The 20,915-nt window shown below is 38.8% G+C and overlaps 1 pseudogene; it reads right to left on the bottom strand.

The window, feature by feature from the left end:
- Window positions 1-1,248: 1,248 nt before the first annotated feature.
- LOC101421537 (ATP-dependent RNA helicase DDX18 pseudogene) lies at window positions 1,249-3,137 on the bottom strand (annotated as a pseudogene).
- Window positions 3,138-20,915: the final 17,778 nt, after the last annotated feature.

Below are 20,915 nucleotides of genomic sequence, written 5' to 3'. Positions count from 1 at the left end.
TTTCTTGTTGCAATGCTACTTATATTTGTATTTCATGGGACTCTATGAAGGTTAACTGGCACAAGAGCAAAATGATGCTAGCAACTTTGGTTATTTATTTATTTAATAATAAATTGTCCCCTTTTTAAAAGACAAAAAATATTACACCAAAAAATATAAGAGGTTCCCACATACCCCACTTCCCACCCCCCACTCCTCCCACATTAACTTTGGTTTTGAATCACTATGAACTAGAACTACCATACTACTCAAAACACACCAGAACTAAGTACTCCTACAATAGAAAACACACTTGATTACAGCACCAACTTTGCAGGTTTTCTCTGACCTTTCTTCATATTCATCTTCCACCGCCAATTTATTTTTGTTTCATGGATTCTGGAAGAGGTAATTCTCCTCACAAAGACACTAATATGAATGTCCACTGAGCAATGACTACTGGATGATCTTGCTATCAGTCTGTCTTTGATCTTGCCATTTAAATACTCTGCAAAGTCAAAAAGGAGTACCAAAAACCCAAACCACCTTGAAATCAACAAATTTGAATGAGGAGTGTCCCATTCTTTGTTTTAAAAAGGGTCTTTACAAAGTTACCAAATATAGAACAGCAGATGACACCTGTATTAGTGCAAATGAGGCTCAAAAAGCCCAGATTTTATCCAGAAATGTTAAGCATCCAAGCAGCAATTTATTCAACTAGGAAGCAGTATATAAAAGTTAACACCACCTTGAACCTTAAAGTGTTTCTAAGGTATTTCCAAAGCTCTACCCTTTTATACTGTAGCATTCCAAAGAAGAACCAAGAACTGCTGTGAAATCCAAGAAACAAATAAAACAAAAAAATAAACCAGGACTATTTTCTGCATCACCACCAACTCTCCATTACACTCTCTCCCCTGCCTTTTACAATGAGTTAGTACTGCCATCTTTGCCATAAAAAATTTCATGTACCAGAAAAGAAAGGTACAGAGAGATTCTATTAACAACAATGACATAAATTTTGGGAAAAAAAGATTTTAAATTAAAATATTGTATCATCATAACAAAGATCAAAGTATCCTAAACTGCTTTATATCCAAAAAATAATAAAGATTTGCTGGAAATAAAGAGTGCTCAGTGCCTCAGTGCTTGCAACCCAAGTACTCTTATTAGATCAGTCTATATCATAGAAATAAATTCTTTTGTTAGAGCAAGGGAAAAAAATCCATTTCAAGACAATGTTAATCAGGATGAAAGGAAGGTGTGTCTTCAGTGAGAGAACTGCCTACTGTCAGATGATTTCTTGCTAATGTTTTTGAAGATTTTGGACTTCTCAATTTTCTTGGCTTTCTGGTAACCAAATCTGCCACCACCTCCTCTCTTTTTAAGTTTGCTTGTCATTGGTGTTCATGTTCAGATCAGCCAAAAGAGGCACCTTGAAACCAAATGACAGAGTAAACAGACAAATTTAACTTATTAACTTTATAGATTTATTTCAATGAATCATGTGCTCAAATGTATGAGGTATACTTCTTGTGTTGACTTATGAAAGAAGTAGCTCTTTTTAATTGATTTTTCAAGTTGAGACTGAATGTCAAATTTTGGACCAGGAAAACTCAAATTAACTTAATGGAACCTTGGATTGCTTTAAGTAAGGAAGGGAACCCAGTTCTTCTGGGCACAAAATGAGCAAGGCATATCCTTTTCCATTTAGGTCTCTGATACCCACAAGCATTATTCCTTTGGATCATGTGGAAGGTCATACTGAACAATCCGGTTGACTTCAGGAATGTCTAACCCTCAGGCTGCCATGTCTGTACACAACAATATCCCTAAATCTGCATTGCAGAGCTGGAAGAAGGTGATTGTTGGCTTATTTTTCTTCTGCCTTCCATGAATGACCAAGACACTCAAATCAGTGTAGTTCAGCAACTTACAGTGGTATTTCACAGACAAATAGGATGAAAAGAATACCATAATTTTCTTCTTTCAGTTCTCTTTAAGAAAGGTAAAGAGCAGAAGGAGTCTCTTTTCAGAGACAAACAACATATCCCTGCTCAAGATCATCCACTGTTGTATTAGTTTTATCATCACCAACCCCAACATACAATGGCTCCTTTTTCAGAAAAATTCTTGCCAGATTTTCGACATTTTAGAGTTTGTGTGGTGGAAAAGAGCATGGTCTGCCAATGTATCAGAAGAAGTTTAACAATTTGCTTTAATTCTTCTTCAAACCAACATCCAAGATATGATCAGCCTCATCAATAACCAGGCACTGTAGGTTTTTATACATAAACCCTGAGGTATTCTGCATATGGTCCAGGAGCTGACCTGGTGTGGCCACAATGATGTTGATCCCATTTGCAAGTTTCTGTGCTTCAGTAGATTTCTTAATACTGCCCATTATCAGCCCACATGTGCAGATGTGGTGAGTCATTAGGTCTTTGAGAACACCAGAAGTCTGAATGGCCAGTTCCCTAGTAGGTGAAAGAATAAAGACCCCTGTTCCATTCCTGGGCATGAATTTTAACTTAAAAATGAGTTCAACAGCAGGGACAATGCCAGGATTTTGCCACCACCTTTTTTGCGGCTGCTAGAAGATCTCTCCCTTCTAGAAGTGGCCAGATACTTTAAGTTGAGTTTCAGTCATGTCCATAAAGCCCATTTCTTTTTATCATCTGCAGGGTATTTTTATTGATAGGATTAGCTAGGGATGTGAAGGAAGTATCCTCAAAAGATTCTGTCAGTCCCAGAAGCAAGCCAGGCACTTCATTGTCATCTTCCTCATCTAGCTTCTCTCTCTATTTTTTGCACCAGGCCTAGCATTTTCTACAGTTTGTCTCTTTTTCTTCTTTAATTCTGAATTGGGTGAGTGTGGTTAATATGGTAAATTTCTTTGGGAATTTTTTAACTTTATCATGTTTCATTGCTTCATTAGATATGCTTCCATTTTTGGCTTCTGACAAGCCCATATCTGTAGACTGTTTTAGGGAATTTTAAACTTTTCCAGCTTCCACACTTTCTTCAAATGCATCTCCATTTTGGGTTCGGAGAGGCTCACACCTGAGGCTCTCTATACCTATAGGTTTCACTGCTGTAGTTTTAGATTCTGCTTCTTGTTCTTCTTGGTACAGGAGATTCATCAGTAGGTGAGACATGATGTCAGTGGAGAACCTTCACCCCAGAATGGCAACTGGGTTCTTCCACTTGCTGGGCTGACATAATTTACTTCCAGGCCCCCCAAAAGTTTTAGTAAGTTGTCTTCTTATTTTCACTCATGTTTAGGTACTCGCTAATTTCTTTTGCAATTCCTTTTTTGACACAGTGATTGGTTAAAGGTGTTTTTTTCAGCCTCCATATATTTGCAAATTTTCCTCTTTCTTATTGTCTTAGTTTGCCAAAGGGCTGCTGATGCAAAATACCAAAAATGTTTTGACTTTTATAATGGGGATTTTATTTAGGGTAAAAGCTTACAATTCCATGGCTGTGAAATTTCCAAATCAAAGTACCATCAGAAATACTTTCTCACCAAAATCAGTTACTGGTAATCTGGGAGCCCTGTCACATGGGGCCTAACAGTGGGACCACTTATATGGTAATTGACCACTGGCTGGAGACTGAGCAAAGACTAGCTAGAAGAGTGGACAGAGACATGATAGTTACCTGCCATTGTTGGCAGATGTTTCAGATGTCGTTCCACAGATCTTCCCTCCACAAAGGGCAGCCCATGACAGTCCATTGTTCCTGTTTTGTTTCTAGTATTTGCAATTCACCCCTGGATAAGGATGGTAGTTTTCAGAGTGACCGGATACTATTGGGTTAAGCCCTCTACTTGAAACAGGGTTTGGTATGTTGTGCACAGTTGGTTTTTCAAGGGGCTATGTCATAATTCGGCCCCTTTCCACAATTGGGACCAAAACCCAAGGGATATTTGCTTAGAATGTTGCCTTTGCTACAAACCCAACCCAAAGTTAATATTGGTGCTGGCTACAGCCAATTCACAGGGTCAGTTATGGTCCACCCCCCTTTACTGTTTGAATCTGTGCTAATAGTCTCTATACTTTTTTAAAAAGCACCTTGCTGGGGGTCCTCCAATCCCATGTACAACCTTTTCTGATTAACACATACATATTTGAGCTAAGTGAGGGTTGAAGGGCTTCCAGTAACACCAACAACCCCAAAATGGCTATTAATTGTTGTTGAACTTTCAGGACATGATAAGATTAAAGTACTAAAAGCTATTTTGATAAAAAAGACTCTCTGCTTTGTATATTAATATAAGCACTTGTTTAATTTTTTTTGGTCATTTGAATAGTGATTTTAAAATTATTTTTATTTGTTAATTTAATATTACCATCCAGAGATATGAAAATATACACTGAACAAACAGACAAACACAAAAGAGTTAAAATACAACAGAGACATAAAGTTTGTTAATTTGACTCAAATTCTTACTCATTTGGTATGGGTGTTTCCAAACTTTCCATCATTTCACATCTTTGATTTTTATTGCTTTTAAAATCTTTGGGGCTAAAGGGAACTCTTACAGCATTAACTCACAACTTTTTAGTTTCTTTAGCTTTCCAAAACTTGAAGAAGGTGTGAACATATGGTCTTTTTGCCCATTTTTCTTGCTGTTTATAAAACAAGCTTAATTGCAATACAGTATTAAAATCCAAAGACCCATTTTCTGGCCAAATTTCTCTGTTATCTAATCTATAACTAGGCCAAGCTTCATTACAAAAAATAATTAATTTACTTTTCTGTAACCCAGATGCCCCAAATTTAGACCAATTTTTCAGGATGCATCCTAGTTTTGAGCACTCGAGTACAGATGCCTCATTCCCAATGGGACAAAAAGAGAGAGAGAGAAAGAGGGCAGCCAAAATAAAGGCACAAAAGGCAGTGGGCTTCCCCTTTAAGGTAGTGAGGGAGAGGGATTCAAACCCACATAACCTCTCCCACTACCACCAAACATTTGCTACCTTAGCAAAAGGTAAACCAAAGGCAAACTTGCAGTTAGCCAAAGCCAAACAGCAGGTTTCCCTTTTAAGGGAGAGAGGAAGTGGGACTCAAATCCACCAAAACTTCCCCTGTAACCAAACTTTCACTACTTTAGCAAAGGTAAACCAAATACTAACTTGTGGACAGCTAGAAGAAAGAAAAAAAAAAAAAAAGAAATAACGAATAAAGGAAGGGAAAGGGATGACCCGGTCCTCCATCCTAACCTTGTGAGCCTTGGTTCCTTTGGTGGCTGGAAAGGGACTCCACCCTGGGTAATCCCTGAGTTCTCAGAAAAATCCCGAGCTGCTGCTGGAGTTGGGGATTCCTCGGTGTGGACAACTCCCTCCACGGGTCACCTTGGAAGTGTTTTCTGGTTACCATATTTATTTATTTATTTAGGTCCTGGTGGAGTCGCCAATTTGTTAGGCCCTAAAGCTGAGACTTTGGGGATAACCAGAGAAAAAATTTTACATGAGAACTAGGCAGAACTTGCTTTTATTATGTCTGCAGACAGAAGCCAAAATCAGTCTAAAGTGACTCAGACCTGACTCCCTGTGCTGTGGTTTCACCCTTGCTTAAACAACCAAGTTACTACTTAGCATTTGCTTTGTTTATGTATTTGCTTTTATGCATATGGATGAACACACATAGCTGGTTATATAATTGTATGATTAGTATGTTCAGGGAGTCATGCTTGCACATTCATTGCATGATCAAAAAAAGGGACACATAACTCCACCTTGGGTGGGAATTTTACTAAATTAAGCAAGTTGAAGTGAAGACAACAAGGAGCTTCTCCTGTGCAGGTCTGGCCAACTGGTCAAAGCTGGTTTTCATACTTCATTGCTTCATCAGGATGTTCTTGGCCACCAAAAGTGAAATTTGGCACCAAGAGTAGGTTGCATCTCATTACCTTCTAATTTACATACAATTCTTTCCTTTGTATACAGGGAGAGAAACAAGTTACTTTTAGGTATTTGGTCATCCTATATCCATCAAAAGTACCATCAGAAATACTTTCTTACCAAAATCCGCTACCAGTAATCCTGGAGCCCTGCCACATGGCAATCAGGCATATGGCAGGGCTTGTTTCCTCTTGAGCTGCTTGCTCTGTGGGCCCAGCCTCTTGGGAGCTTCCTCCTTAAGCTTTGGCTGCTAGCCATCCTGGAGTTCTCTCTCACATTGCAGGGTCAAAAATAGCAGCTTTCTGTTTCTTTGTGTCACAGTTTATGTCAGCTCCAGAAAGAAGGGGAAGATCCAAGATGGCTCATGCCTCACTGACTTAGTCCAATCAAAAGCCCTAAAGCAGAGCCAGTGTAGCTCAGTGGGTGAGTACCTGCTTTGCATGTATGAGATTCTGGGTTTAATCCCTGGTACCTCCCGAAAAAAAACCCACTAAATCACTCTTATCAAGTAATCTAATCAGAGGCCCCTTAACTGTCTTTAATGCAATCTGTTAATTATGGGTCACATTCTTTCTGTCTCACCTGTTCCTGTCCCCAGAAGCCAAATCCAAAGCATTCTAACTTTCCCTGATTCCAAGACCAAACATCAATTAAGAGGACTTTAACACCTTACAGGATATTATAGGAATTGTATTCCTAATTTTTCTTTGATGGTTCAAACTTTATATGCCTTGTTTAAAACTAAACAAATTGAACCCCTTATTTGGGATGAAATTAGTCAAAATTCTTGTAAGGATAAAAAGCACAGTTTGCTTAGTACTCCTGCTCTGGGGCACTTTGATCACAAATTACCCATTTTTTCTCCTTGTCCATGAACTAGAAGGAATCACCTGAGGTTTTCTTACACAGAACCATAAAGCACAACTCGACTTCTAAGATATAGTCAGCAATTGGATTCCACAGCCATGGGACTCTTCCCTTGCCTGAGATCCATTGCTATGATAGCAAAACTTTTAGCATCAATTGAGTAATTAATTATAAGATCTCCTCATTTATTTTTTTCCCTCATTTTGTTGAACTCTCTTCCAACAGATTAACTTCTTATGCAATTCTCTACTTTCCCTTCCCAAAGTCTCTTTTATTCTTTGTTAAAACCTTAATCTGCTACTCTACTTCTGTTTCTGAGGAAACTTTCCATGATTGCATAGCTTTAACTGACCAATTGTTAACCCCTCAAGTAAATTTATCAGAAACCTCAATTAGTAATGTAGAAGTTATCTGGTATACAGATATATAACTGAGAAATCTAGTGTGTTGGATTTTCTATTACCACTAACCATGAAACAATAGAAGCAAATGTCTTGCCTAATCCTACGTAAGCCCAGCAAGCTGAAATTCTTGCCCTCAAAAGAACCTGCATACTTGCAGATGGAAAAACAGCAAATACATACACCAAAAGTTGGTGTCCTTTTAGAGTTGTTCATAATTTTGGGACCTTATGGAAACAAGTTTTTTAATCTTCAGTGGAGTTAAAATAAGAGATAGCTCTTATGCTACAGAATTACTAGATGCTGTACTGCTACCAAAGGCTTTGGCTATAATTAAAATTCCTGATCATTTTTGGACAAATATGGAGGAAAGAACTGGCAACCACATGGCAGATACTGCTGTAAAAAAGTGCAGCTACAAATTCTAATCCTAGTCTTGTTTCTGTAATGATTTCTTATCTCTATTGGAAATATAAATAATTTTACTCCTTGAGGTTCAGCTACACAAAACTTCTCAAGAGAAAAAAATAAAAATACCAGTTGCCTTTATAACCCTGCAATTAAATCCTAGTTTATCCCCAACGATAAATGAAGGATACTTGCATCCAATGAAAATGTTAGCTGAGGAAAGCACTATTTCTGGAAAACCATCCATAAAATACCTATGAGTGTGTATCACTTTTGTTTAATTTGTTCTAAGTAAGATCAAGGAAAACCCTTCCACAGTTCTCAAGGGCATTTCCCCTTAGCTACTGGAACTTTTGAAGTTTGGCAATTGGATGCTATTTAATTATCCCATCCCAAGGCTATAAAAATATATGTTAATATAATTTGTATGCATTCCCATTGGGCTGAAACCTTTCCCTGTAAACAAGTTACTGTTAGTACCGTCACAAAGATATTATTAGAAAAAAATTTCTAAATTGGGAAATTCTCTCAGAACTTTACCATGACTAAGGAACCCAATTTCAGGACAAATTATGAAAACAATATGCAAAATATGACTTATTTTGCAACATTTTCATTGTGCTTATCTTCAGGCTTAAGAGAAAGAACAAATAGTATTATTAAAACTCCATGAGGTAAAATTATGGACTCTTTTGATATACCATGTCCAAAAGCTTTACTTATAAACTAATCTAAACTCCAATTCTTTTAGAAAAAAGCAGAAGTAATTCCCATTTAAACATTACAGGGAGGCCTATGAAAATAAACTCTGGAACACAGGAACACTGATTCATAAGAGGAAATAAGCTAAGCTATTGTCAGAAACTAGTCAAAACTTTAAAGAAAAATGAAAACTTGAGACAATCGTTTTACAGGGTACTCCTGGGAGATGAAGATATTCAGAAACACAAATAACACAAATTAGAAATGAAAAGTGGGAATCAAAACAGACCCCAATGAAATAAAAAGGCCTGTAACAACTGTGTGATGGTTAGGCTAATGTGTCAACTAGGCAAGGTAATGGTGCCCACTTATTTGGTCAAGTAAGCTCTGGGTTAACTATAATACAAGGACATTTTATGTACTTTATTCATCAGTAAATTGATTGCACAGATGGTAGAGATTACATCTACAATCAACCTAGGAGATTGCCATCAGCAGTGAGTGTTGTTTCATTCAATCAGTTGAAGGCTTAAAAAGGGGAAGTGATTTCAACATTCAGAGAGAGAATTCCCAGCTCTACTTTGGACAGCCAGCATCTTCTGGAAACTCATCAAGGACCTTCATCAGAGACCCTTGTTTGCATCCTGCCCTGTGGAGTTCAGACTTGTGCATCCCTTTGGTTGCATGAGAAAAGTTTTATAAAATTTCATGCTATTTACAGATATCTCCTGTTGGTTCTGTTTCCCAAGAGAACCCTGACTAATACAGCATGCTACCAGGAGTGGTTTTTTGGAAACAGAATCATAAAAATGGGATTTCTAAAGTGGTTCTGGCATTTTTTGCAATTGGCTCTCTACTGTGATTAAATTAAAGGGCACTAATGACTCCCTTTCCAATAATCAAGAGGAAATTGACAGTTCATGGAGTGAGTTGGCAGTGGAGATACACAAAACATCACCACTGGATTTGACTACTTTTTAATTTAAATTTATTTTTTTAAAGATACATAGATCACACAAAATGTTACATAAAAAATATAAGAGATTTCCATATATCCCACTCCACACACTCCCCACTCCTCTCATATCGACAACGTCTTTCATTAGTGTGATAATTTCTTGCATTTGATGAGTACATTTTGGAGCATTGCTACACACCGTGGATTATAGTTTATGTTGTAGTTTACACTCTCCCAGTACATCCAGTGAGTTATGGCAAGATATACAATGTCCTGCATCTGTCCCTGCAATATCACTCAGGACAACTCCAAGTCCTGAAAATGCCCCAATATCACATCTATTTTCCCCTCTCCCTGCCCTCAGCAACTCCTGTGGCCACTGTCTCCATATCAATGATATAATTTCTTCCATTGCTAGAGTCACAATAATTTCATAGCAGAATACCAGTAAGTCCACTCTAATCCATATTTTATTCCTCCATCCTGCAGACCCTGGGATGGTGATGTCCACTCCACCTCTACATCAGCAGAGGACCTAGATCCCATATGGCTGATGGATGGAATTCTCTTGCTTGCAGCTGTATACTCTCTTGGTTCCCTGGTGTGGTGGTTGACCATCCTCACTTCCCTGTTTGCTGACCTGGATAAGTCCAATGAACTGGAGAGTAGGTGTTGCAACTCTGCTGAGGCTCAGGGCCCAGCTGGCATATAAACAACCCAGAGATTCAAGTCTCCTGAGCATATACCAACCCTAGCACCAACTGCAGGTTCAGTAAAAGTGACAGAAGAAGCATGCATAGAGAAGTCACATCTGAGTCCAACTCCATCACCCTCAGGAACATAAATTCCAAAGTACTACCCCCTGGCAAGGCACTGATCTCCAGAGCCATCTCTCAGGACCGTAGGACCTGAGTGTCTCTGTAGCCCTCAGGAGCACCCCACCTGGGGTTGTATGTACTTTGGCTGTCTCTGAGATACTGCTGAGATGTGTGTAAACACGATGCCTCTGATGACCTACCAACTCATTTTGAGGTCTCCTAGCTATACAAACTCACTTGTCTTTACCATTTCCCCCTTTTATTCAAGGTATTTTTCTGGTTGCATGACCAACTGTTGCTTGGTAGTAATCCTTTGGCACCAGGGAGGCTAACCCCCAGGTGTCATGCCCGATGCTGGGGGGAAGGCAATGCATTTACATGCTGAGTTTGGTTCAGAGAGTGGCCACACTCAAGCAACATACAGGCTCCCAGGAGGCAACTCACAGGCACCCTGCAGCTCCAGGCCTAGTTGAAACTTCAAGCACACAGGTTCACAAGCACAGTCATCGGTATCAAGGGCCCAACATTGGACCATCCTTCTTCACTGGTCTTTGCTCTTGTTCTTGGGGGATTGTTGCTGCTCCATTGGGGAGTGTGACAGAGTTTCCTTGGAATGGGAACTCAGCACTCCCTCAGTGGTTGTGTGAAACTCTACCCCCTATGTCAAAATCCAATGAACATTATGTACATGTCTATATACCCTATATACATGACCTGGAAAACTCCTTCCACCCATGCATCCCCCATCAATGACACCCACATCAGTGTTCCTCCCCTGCCATAGTTGAACCCCTCTGTGATCCAAAACTTCCTAAAAATGAAGTATAATATATTACCAAATTCAATTAATAGGAAAATGAAATAGTAATGATAGGTTTAAAGATTAGAAATAGAATACATAATAATTTAGGAAAAATAAAATAAAAAATAAATTGGGTTAATAAAAATGAAAAATATCATAAAATTTTTTTGATGTTTTGCCTTCCATCACTGCAATAAGTGTTGCCCTGTATGTACAGTGGCAAGGCAATCTCTCCCATTTATTCCTCAGTGTCTACAACTTTTTTTTTTTAATGTGTCTTCAAAAAAGTTTTAGGCAACAGCAAAGTTACATATAGAATACAGGGAACTCTCATATACCCAACATCAAACCCTTTTCCCCCTTCCCCAGCAATGATCCTTCTATATGTGAATATTACATTTGCTGCAACTGATGTACAGATATTGAAACATAGTTACTCACCATGGTTCCACTATGGTTTACATTATGGTTTACATTTTAGACTGTACACTTTTATAAATTTTTGGTTACATATGGTTTACATTTTATAATATACACCTTTATACATTTTTGGTGATATTTAACATGGCCTGTATCCATCATTGCAGGATCATGCAGAGTACTTCCATTGCACCCCAGTTACCCCCCTCTTCCAACTGTTCTATTCCTCTCTCCCCCTCCCATCAGGGCCCAAAGTGGCAACCAAACTTGAAGGACAAGATTCATAGATACTTGCAACGATGTTAAGGGCTTGGCATATTAGTCTGTCTTCCCACATTGAGAGTGACCCATGCTCTTGGGAGACACCCTCCCCTCTGAGAACATCAGGCCCCCCAGGATGGGGGCACACACCTTCCTGCTCATTGTATGGGTCCCCACCCACTGATATAAAACACTGACATGATGAGCACTCACATATTCCCTAAAAGCCTGCTCCAGGTGCACCTGTGCCCAATGACCCCTGTCAAAGACCTTATACCAGTAACTCTTCCTTTTAAAATTTTATTTATTTTTTTATTTTCCTCTTTATTTTCTTTAAAATGTTACATTAAAAAAAATGAGGTCCCCATACAACCCCCTCCCCCCCACACACACACAACAACCTTTTTCATCATCATGGCACATCCACTGCACCTGGTGAATACATTCTGGAGCACCGCTGTATCACATGGACAGTGGTCCACATTGTAGTCCACACTCTCCCCCAGTCCACTCAGTGGGCCACAGCAGGACACACATCTAGCACCTATCCTTGCAGCACCATCCAGGACAACTCCAAATCCTGAAAATGCCCCCACACCATATCTCTTCTTCCATCTCTCTACCATCAGCAACCACCGTGGCCACCCTCTCCACATCACTACTACAATTTCTTCCCTTACTAATCATAATATTGCCCCAGCAGAACATCAGTAAGACCACTCTAATCCATACTCTATTCCTCCATCCTGTGCACCCTGGGATGGTTATTCCAATCCCCCTCTACCTCAAGAGGGGGCTTAGATTCCACATGGATAATGGATGCAATTTTCCTGCTTGCAGCTGTAGGCACTCTTGGCTCCCTGGTGCGGTGGTTGACCCTCTTCACCTCCCTGTCAGCTGGCCAGGGTAAGTCCAACAAACCAGAGTGTAGGAGCTGCAAGTCTGCTGAGACCCAGGGCCTGGCCATCACATGGACAATCCAGAGATTCAGGTCTCCTGAGTATACACCAACCCAAATGCCAACCACAGGTCTGGTAAAAGTAACAGAAGAGGCATGTGTAGAAAGGTCATATCTGAGTCCAACTCCATAACACTCAGGAACACAAACTCCAAAGTAGGGCCCACTGACATGGCCCTGAAATCCAGAGCCATCTGCCATGACCGTAGAACCTGTGGGTCTCTGAAACCCTCAGGAGAACCAGCACCTGGGTTTCCATCTATCTTGGCTGTCTTTGGTACCCTGATGAGGCATGCATAAGCATCAACCCCTCTGATGACCACACAACTCATTTTTGGAGAATAGCCATATAAACTCATTTGTCCTTTCCATTTCCCCCTTTTATCCAAAGTAAAAAAGCAGTTTATAACACCTGATATTACATGTAGGCTGAGATATTCTGTTGGTCTGAGTTGACCATTTTATTCAAGGTCTTTTTCTAGTTACATCATCAGCTGGTGCTTGGTAGTAATCTCTCAGTGCCAGGGAGGCTCATCCCCAGGAATCATGCCCCACACTGGGGGAAGACAATGTACCTACATGCTGAGTTTGGCTTAGAGAGTGGCCACATTTGAGCAGCTCTCAGGAGGTAACTCTTAGGCATCCTTCACCTCTAGGCCTAGTTCATATTTCAGGTGCACAGGCTCACAAACATAATTATCAGTATCAAGAGTGCATTGTTGGACCATCCTTCTTTATTGGTCTTTGCCGTTGAACCTGGTGGATGGTTGCTGTTCCATTGAGGAATCTGATAGAGCTCCCCTGGCTAGGAACTCAGCACTCCCTCAGTTGTCATTTTTAACTGTAACCACTGTGAAAATATCCAAACATTTTTAATGGAAAAGCTTTGTTTTTGACATTTTGCCTTTCATCACTGCAATAGGTGTTGGCCTGTATGTACAGTGGCAAGGCAATTTCTTTCATTTCTTCCTCAGTGTCTACATCTTTTTTTCTTCTAATTATTAGTTTTGTCTTCACAAAAGTTTTAGATCACAGTAATTCATATATATAATATAGGGTACTCCCAAATATCCAACATCAAACACTTTGTCCCTTCCCCAGCAATGATATTTTTACATGTTCATATTATATAGGTCTCTCTTAACCTGAACTGGGAGAGAATCTGTGCCACATTAGTGAAGCCCTGACCTGATATTGATAACTTAAGTTGGGAAATTTAAAGACTTAGAATAAGTTAAACCAAACATCAAAGAGCAGTGAATAAAAAACAGCAAGCAAAAGAGAGAAATTGGCCTTCAGAGTAAATTCACCAACATATTCAGATGCAAAAAATTATAAGTCATACTAGGAAACAGGACAAGATGGTTCAGTCAAAGGAACAAACCAAATATCCTGGCAAGATACAGGATTTAAAAAAATTAATGATAATCACACAAATCTCTTAAATTAATTCAAAGAATTGAAAGAAATTATGACTAATAAGATAAAGGATATTAAGGAGACATTTGGGCATAAAGAACAATTTCAAAGCCTGCAAAGAAAAGAGAGAAAACTTATAGGAATAAAAGACATAATGGAGGCAGTGGACTTGGCCCAGTGGTTAGGGTGTCCGTCTACCACATGGGAGGTCCATGGTTCAAACTCTGGGCCTCCTTGACCTGTGTGGAGCTGGCCCATACAGTGCTGATGCGCGCAAGGAGTGTCATGCCATGCAGGGGTCTCTCCTGCATAGGGGAGCACCACGTCAAGGAGTGAGCCCCATAAGGAGAACTGCCCAGTGTTACAGAAAGTGCAGACTGCCTAAGAATGGCACTGCCCACACGGAGAAATGATGCAACAAGATGATGCAGCAAAAAGAAACACAGATTCCCGTGCTGCTGACAACAACAGAAGTGGACAAAGAAGACACAGCAAATAGACACAGAGAAGAGGCAATTGGGGTGGGGAGGAAGGGGAGAGAAATAAATAAATAAATAAATCTTTTAAAAAAAGACATAATGGAAAATATTAAAAATACAATAGAAGCACATAAGATTTGAATTGCTTGAAGGCAGAACATTTGAACTTGAAAAGACAGGGGACCAGAAAGAGAAGAAAATGGAAAAAATGGAGCAAGTTCTCAGGGAGTTGAATGATAAATGTGAAAAGCACAAACATATGTATTATCAGTGTCCCATAAGGAGAAGAGACTGAAAAAGGAACAGAAAGAATATTGGAGGAATTAATGAACAAAAACTTGGCAATCCCTATGAAAGACATAAATATAAATATAGAAAAGGAAAATGAACACCAAAAAGAATAAAACTGACTAGACCTATCCAGAGACATTTACTATTCAAAATCACCAATACACAGAGATAAAGAGAGGATTCTGAAAGCAGTAAGAGAAAAGCAAAACATCACATACAAGGGAACCTCAATAAAATGAAGTGCCAACCTCTCATCATGAACCATGGAGGTGAGAAGAAAGTGCTATGATGTGTTTAAGGTACTAAAAGAGAAAAACTGCCAGTCAAGAATTCTGTATCTTGCAAAGCTGTCCTTCAAAAACAAGGATGAGTTCAAAGTCTTCACAGACAAACAAAAACTGGTAGAGAATGTTACCAAAAGACCAGACTTACAAGAGATACTAAAGGGATTATTGCAGCCTGAAAGGAAAAAACAAGGGCAAGAGATTTAGAGAAGAGCATTGAAATCAAGACTATTAAGAAAGGTAAACTAAAGGGTAAAAAAAAAAAAAGACAGTAGTAAGATATGGCAACAGAAAGCCAAAGGGAAAAAATAATGAAGTAAACAATGTCTTTACAATGTTATGGCTTGAACTCCCCTATCAAAAGATATACACTGATATAATGGATAAAAAAATATGAACCATCTAATACGCTATCTAGAAGAGACTCACCTCAGACATAAGGACACAACTAGGTTAAAAGTGAAAGGCTGGAAAAAGATATTCCATGCAGATAGGAACCAAAAAAGAGCTGGAGTAGTGACACTAATATCAGACAAAATAGATTTTAAATTCAAAACTGTTATGAGGGATGAAGAAGGTCATTATATATTAATAAAAGGAGCAATTCACAAAGAAGAAATAACTGTACTAAAATTTTATGCACCTAACCTGGGTGCTCCCAGATACAAGAGGCACTCATGGCAAAATTGAAGAGAGAAATAGATGTCTTTACAATAATAGTTGAAGGAAAGTGGCTGTAGTTTAAGTGATTGAGCTCCCACCTACCACATGGGAAGTCCCAGGTTCAGTTCCTGGTTCTTCCTGCAGAAGATGAGCAAAACTGCAAGCTGACATGATGAGCTGGCACGACAAGCTGATGAAACAAGGTGATACAACAAGAGACACAAGGAGGAAAACATAATGAAGATGCAACAAAGCAGGGAGTGGGGGTGGCCTAAGTGATTAGGCACATCTCTCACACAGGGGAGGCCCTGGGTTCAGTAGCCAGTGCCTCAGAAAAATAAAGTGAGCCCACAATGAACAGACACAGCAAGGGAGTAGGGAGAAATAAATTTTAAAAATAAATCTTAAAAAAAATTGGGACTTCCATATACCACTTTAAGTATTGGATAGATTGTCTGTACAGAGGATAAGTAAAGAAACAGAGAGCTTTAATATAATTGATGAACTTGACCTAAAAGACAGCTCTAGAGCTTTCACCCCAAAACAGCAGAATATTAATCTTTTTCAAGCACTCATTGATTGTTCTTCAGGATAGACCATATGTTGGGTCACAAGATATGTCTCAATAAATTTTAAAAAATTGAAATTACACAAATGAGTTCCTCTGATCATAATGGATTGAAACTGGAAATGAATAATGGAAAAGGGGGAAATTCATAAATATATGGAGATTAAACAACAAGCTCTTAAATAATTAGTGGGTCAAAGAAGTAATTGGAAAAGAATTCAGCAAATACCTTGAGACAAAGGAAATTGAGTACACAGCATATCAAACCAAGGGGATGCAGCAAAGACAGTGCTGAGAGGAAATGTATAGTCTTCAATGCTTACACTAAAAACAAAAAAAGCTAAAATGGAAGATCTAACTGCACACTGGAGGAACTTGGAAAAGAACAATAGACTAATCCCAAACCAAGCCAAAGGAGAGAAATTGTAAAGATCAGAGCACAAATAAATGAAATTGAGAAGAAAAACAAACAAACTAACAAAAACCAATAGAGAGAATCAACAAAACCAAAACTTGGTTTTCTGAGAAAATCAACAAATTTGACAAACCCATAGCTTGACTGACAAAGAAAAAAGAAAGAAGTCACAAATAAATAAAATCACAAATGAGGGGAAGGGATATCATAACTGACCCCACAGAAATAAGAGAGATCATAAGAGGATACTTTGAACAAATATAAACCAAAAACTAGACAATGTCAATGAGATGAACACATTCTTAGAAACACAAGAATCACCTACACTGACCCTAGAAGAAATTGAAGATCTCGACAATCCAATCACAAGTGAAGAAACAGTCATCAAAACCCTCCCAAAGATGAAAAGTGTATGACCAGATGGCTTCACAGGTGATTTCTATGTATCAGTTAAAGATGATCTAAGCTCTTCCAAAAACTTGAACAGGGAAGAATGCTACCAAATTCATTCTATGATGCTGACATCATACTAATACCAAACCCAGAAAAAAGAAAATTACAGACCTATATTCCTAATGAATTTTAGATGCTAAAATCCTCATCAAAATACTTGCAAACTGAATCTGCAAGAACCTTAAAAAATATATCCCTCATGATCCAGTGGGTTTTATCCCAGGCATGCAAGAGTGGTTCAGCACAAGAAAATCAATTAGTGTAATAAATCACATTGATAAATTGGGGAAGAAAAATCACACAATCCTTTCAATTAATGCAGAAAAGGCATTTGACAAAATACAGCACCCATTCTTGATAAAAACACTCCAAAAGATAGAAATAGAAGGAAGCTTTCTCAATATGTTAAAATTCCTAAATGAAAAACATACAGCTAGCATTGTACTCAATGGTGAAAAACTGAAAGTCTTCCCAAGATCAGGAACAAGGCAATGATGCCCACTGTCCCCACTGCTATTCAATATTGTGCTAGAAGTTCTAGCTAGAGCAATTAGGCTAGATAAAGAAATAAGAGGCACCTAAACAGGAAAGGAAGAAGTAAAACATTCTTTATTGACTGATGTTATGATCCTTTATCTAGAAAATCCCGAAAAATCCACATACAAAAAAAGCTACTAGAACTAATAGACAAGTTCAGCAAATTGGTGGGATTCAAGATTAATATATAAAAATCAATAGTGTTTTGCTTTTGCTTTTTTTTTTTGAAGTACCAGGGCAAGAGACCAGATATCAAACCTGGGACCTTGCATGTCGGAAGCTGGTGCTCAACCTTTGAGTCACATTGGCTTCCTTGAGTTGGATTTTTGTTTGTTAGGCTTGCTGTTTGTTTTTGTTTTTTCAGGAGGAACTGAAAACTGAACCAGGGGCTTCCCATTTGGGAGGTGGGTGCTCAACCTCTTTGGTCACATCCACTCCCTTCAATAGCATGTTTATACACTAATGATGTGAGAGAGAAATCAGTAAAAAGAATTCCATTTATAATAGTGACTGAAAGAATCAAATGTTTGGAATAAATTTAACAAAGCACATAAAGGATGTATATTCAGAAGCTACAAAACATTGCTGAAAGAAATGAAAGACTTAAATAAATGGAAGGACATTCTGTGTTCATGGATTGGAAGACTAAATATCAGTAAGATGTCAATTCTATGCAAACCGATTTACAGATTCAATACTATCCCAATAAAAATCCCAACAGCCTTTTGGCTGAAATTGAAAAGCCAATTAACAAATTTATTTGGAAAGGAAAGGGGCTACAAATAGCAAAAAAAAATCTCTTTAAAAAGAACAAAGTTGGAGAACTCTATTTCCTGATTTTAAAGCACATCACTTAGCTACAATGGTCAAAATAGCATGGTAGTGGCATAAAGGTGGACAGATTGACCAATGTACCCAAATTGAGAATTCAGAAATAGACCTTCACATATACAGTCAAGTAATTTTTGACAGGGCTGTCAAGCCCTCTGACCTGGGCCAGTACAAAAAGTGCTGGGAGAAATGCATAGCCATATCCAAAAGAAAGAAAGGGGACCCCTATCTCACACCTTATATAAATAATAACTCAAAATGAATCAAGGACTTAAATATAAAAGTGACAACCATAAACCTCCTAGAAGAAAATGTAGGAAAGCATCTTCAAGATCTTGTGGTAGGCCCTAGCTTCTTAAACTTTATGCCCAAAGCATAAGTAACAAAAGAAAAAAATAGATAAAAGGGACCTCCACAAAATTAAACACTTTTGCACCACAAAGGACTTAGTCAAGTGAGTGAAAATGCAGCTGGAGATGAATTGGAGCAATAGGAACACTTGCTCACTGTTGGTACAGTCACTGTAGACAGTTTGGAAGTTCCTAAGGAAGTTGAATATAGACTTGCCATATGACCTGGTAATATCACTATAGATATATACCCAGAAGAACTGAGAGCAGTGACATGAACAGATGTCTTCACACTGATGTTTATAGCAGCATTATTCACAATTGTCAAAAGATGAAAACAATTCAGTTGTCCATAAATTGATGAATATATAAAGAAATTGTGGTGTGTACACATGATGGAACATTATGCAGTTGTAAGAAGAAGTGAAGTTGTGAAGCATGTGACAACATGGCTGAACCTTGGGGACACTATGTTGAGTGAAGCCAGCCAAACACAAAAGGACAAATGCTGTATAATTGAGCTATTATGAAGTAAATATGTTGTGTACACTCACAGAGTAAATTAGAATATAGGTCACCAGAAAATAGAATGTGTGTAGAGAATGGAAGGCTGAGGGTTAATCTGTGCAGAATTGGTAAAAAAAAAAAAAAATTGTTTGTAAATCTTTGGAAATGAATAGAAATTGCAAAAGCACATCATAGACCTTGTAACGAGCAGAGCTATTATATGGGTATGACAGTGGTTGAAAGGGTAAGTCTAAGGTCATGTATGTTACTAGAATGAAAGCTAAAAAATGTAACATGGAACTGTGTAATGGTGAAACCTCATGTAAAATACAAATATGGGTGATAATGCATATTTAAGACTGTTTTTTTACAAAATATAAATACAAATAAACTAAAGAGATGGAAATGGAGTAGCAGGTTTATGTTCAGAAGGAGAAGCATAGAGAAATTGAAAAGTGATGAGTATGTTTTGTTCATTTGTTTTTTATTAGTATTGGAATAACGAAAATGCCCTAAAAATGATTGAAATGATGAATGCACAACTATGTGATTATACTGAATACCATTTATTGTTTGCTTTGGATGGATTTATTGTTTATTAATATGTATCAGTAAAATTGATTTGCTTTTCACTCTGTCAAGTAGGGGCTATCATTCCTGACCAGCAGGAAGCAACTACAGAGGAGTGACTTTTGGCCTTCAACTCCCTTTTAAGATTTTTTTAAATTTATTTTTTCTTTTTTTAATTGTATTTTTTTGAAGATACATAGATCACAAAAAATATTACATTCAAAAAATATAAGAGGGAGAGAACCAGCAAGATGGCGGTGGAGTAAGGAGCTCCTTGAGTCAGCTACTGCAACAGGGCAGTTAGCAAATACCCAGAGCTCTCTGGAGCTAGCTGAAGCACCAGTTTGGGGGCTCCAGGAGACCAGAAGAGCATCCTGAAATGTCCTTGAAGGAGTAAAAGGAGAAGACTGCCCATCTGCAGAGAAAACTCATAAGTAGAGTGCTCCATGCCCTGGAGGCCAGTGCCCCTCCTCCACTGGAGGTACAAGCCACCTCAGGAGCTGTTTCTCAGCTGGAATTGAAAGCTCCACTTCCCCAAAATGGAGGAGGAAGAAACGGTTGGGCACCAATTTCAGTTACTGATGAGTAAATTCAACAGGCTACAGTATAATCCTGAGAACAGCTAAAGTGTGAGCCTGTCCAAGTAGAAAGAGGCTGGGAGCCACCGTCTTAACTTCACGCCTGACATGAGGGGAAGTGAGGCAGACTGAGGATCCCAGTGCTGGTGGGGACTGGCTTCTTTCTATCCAGGTCATATTGCAGCTCTAGCGTAGGTCCAGTGCCACCTCCATCAGGGAGGAGGCTGTGGGGACCTGCGCCAGCCTCTCCAGGAAATTATCCACCAAGCTGCAGAGGCTGTTGACTGTCCTACTCTGGCAGTGTGAGCTGTCCCAGGGGCTATTCTGTGACTGGAGTTGGAGGCTCCATTTCCCAGAAATGGGGGAGGAAGAGATGGTTGGCTGCCGATTTTGGCTGCTGATTGGTAGACTCAGCTGGCTAAGATATAACCCTAGTAACAGCTGGGGTGTGAACCAGCCACCATTCTGACTGCCCCTAGCCTGAGGG

The sequence above is a fragment of the Dasypus novemcinctus genome, chromosome 18, assembly GCF_030445035.2.
Source record: "Dasypus novemcinctus isolate mDasNov1 chromosome 18, mDasNov1.1.hap2, whole genome shotgun sequence".
Classification (NCBI taxonomy): Eukaryota; Metazoa; Chordata; class Mammalia; order Cingulata; family Dasypodidae; genus Dasypus; species Dasypus novemcinctus.
The sequence above is the reverse complement of the archived record's forward strand: the minus strand, read 5'-3'. Positions and strand labels throughout refer to the sequence as shown.